This window comes from Mandrillus leucophaeus, unplaced genomic scaffold, assembly GCF_000951045.1.
Source record: "Mandrillus leucophaeus isolate KB7577 unplaced genomic scaffold, Mleu.le_1.0 Scaffold183, whole genome shotgun sequence".
In the NCBI taxonomy this organism is placed as follows: domain Eukaryota; kingdom Metazoa; phylum Chordata; class Mammalia; order Primates; family Cercopithecidae; genus Mandrillus; species Mandrillus leucophaeus.
Genome location: NW_012101843.1, coordinates 2,233,198 through 2,235,617, shown reverse-complemented (window position 1 = coordinate 2,235,617; position 2,420 = coordinate 2,233,198).

The following is a 2,420-nucleotide window of genomic DNA, read 5'->3' as shown; positions in this document are numbered from 1 at the left end:
GTCATAGATAAGCTCCTTGGAGAAAAGGTTCTGGGTCTCTGAGACATGTGTGTGGATTGTTCTAGCCACTTGGTCTTGTAGTGCCTCTTCCTTGGTTGATGTTCTCTGGTGGATAACATGTCTTGACTGCTCCAGTCTTTCCATCTACAAACCTCTTCCCCAGACTGTCTTTTTCCCAGTGTTCCAGTCCTTCTCCTTTCAAGGTCTTGACCAAGCAACCAAACCATTTGCCACTGTCCATGAGTCTGCATAGTTTTAGCTTGGGGCATTTTTCTTTTGCACAAAGTGGATGACCCCAGGTGCACCAACAGAAGCTCTCTCCATTGGGAGGATCTCCCTTCTCCGTTGATCTTCAGAGTCACCTCTGAGTGGGGTTATAGTGCAGCAGCAGTCCAGTTTTCACTTGTACCCACATATTGAGCTGAATCATCCATGAACCAAGCCCTGTCTCTTTTCTTCTCCATGAACTGTTCACAAGGGCCCTGTTATGTAACCACAGGTGTGAGCTGAGGGAGAGGTGCTGGTGCAATAGTGGTGAATGACATGGGGGCTGGGGCACCTGCTCGTACAGCTTATTTTTGCCCTTTTTCCCTTTGCATGTACTCGATCCTGAATGTGTAACTTCCATCTTAGAATGAAATGCTGCTGAATGCACCTGACCTTATAACTTTGTGGGTGTGACAGATCCAGTTCATGATGGGTAGTTCTGGACACGTGGTCAATTCCTGTCCCACAGCCAAGCATTCCCTCTCTACCAGAACCTAATAGCATACCAGGAGCTGCTTTTCAGATGGTTTATAATTACCTGCTGCAGACGGCATGATTTGACCCCAGAACCCTAGGGATCTGCATTATGATTTTTATGTTGGAATAAAATCCATATGGCATCTTTGCCTATTAGAGAAATTAGCAGATTTCTCTAATAGCATAGGATTAGCTGGGTCAAATGGCAAAGTGACAGATTTGTACTGCAGGCTGGATCTGCTGCAGAACCCTTTACTACTCTGGGCCTACTCAAAGCAGGAAGCTTCCTTGTTATTTGGTAAAAAAAATAGGCCAGAGCTGTATTTCTGAGTGTAGAATATGATAGCTCCAGAACCTAAAGATCCCTTCTAGGTGTTTTGGTTCCCTGCTACTGGTGGAAAGTGTGACATACATTAGTGTGTCCTTCAATTTTGTGGGGATATCCCATCATGCCTTAGACCATTGACCTTGAATATCTTTGCTGATGTAGTAGGCCCTTGAAACTTTGCTGTTTTATTTTCTCTATTGTCTGGAATGTGTGTCTTACTGAAGCTTCCAACACACTTGCCACTGTTTGTTTATCTGGGCCAACCAACATAGTGTCAACAATCCAATAGGCCAAGGTGATATTCTGCAGAATGGCCAGAGAATTCAGTTCCCTCTGGGCCGTAGTTTGACATAGCCCTGTGTCAATACAGTAAACATATAGTCTATCTCAAGTGAATGTAAACTTTCTAATCTGTCTTTCTGAGACAGAAAAGAAGGCATTTGATAGTTTAGTGGCCACATACTATGTACCAGAAGCACGGTTAATCTGCTCCAACAAAGATACCACATCTGATACAGCAGGTACAATTTGGGCTACTATTTAGTAGAGTTTGAGGTAGTCCACTGTTATGTTCCAAGATCCAATTTTTTGTAGGACCTAGATTGAAGAAGTGGATGTTTGATGTGACCCACTAATCCCTGCATCCTTTAGGTCTCTAAGAATTGAATTAATCTCTGCCATTCCTTCCTGGATATGATATTGTTTTTTAAGTTACTATCATTCGAAGGTGGTAGGGGAGACTTCTAGTTCCCATTTTGTTAAATTTCACCCCAAACCAAGTAACAAATATAGAGTATTCTGCCAACTATTAAGTATGTCTAGTCCAATAATACATGCATACATACACACATACTCACGTTTGCAAGATACAAAAATAAATCAATTGTATACATAAATATCAATTATATTTTATAGGATAGGAATGAACAATAAGAAAAATTATAAAAACACATGAGTGATAGTAAAATCAAAATTGTGAATATTTAGGAATATATCTGGAAAAAGATGTGCATGATGTGTAAATTTAAAACTATAGCTCATGAGATAAAAAGAAGAGCTAAATAAATGGAGAGGTATATAACTTTCGTGGGTCAAAAGACTCAATATTGTTAAAATCTCAATTCTCCCCAAATTGATATATAGAATGAATGCAGTCCCTTCAAAAATTCCATCAGGTTTTATTTTAGACACTGGGAAACTGACTCTCAAATTCATTTGGAAATGCAAAGGACCTAGAATAGCCAAAATGACGTTATAAAGGGTAAGAAAGTTGAGAGACTAATGCTTCTGATTTCAAGACATATTAATCAGGACAGTGGAGTGTTGGCACCTAGATATATAAATATAT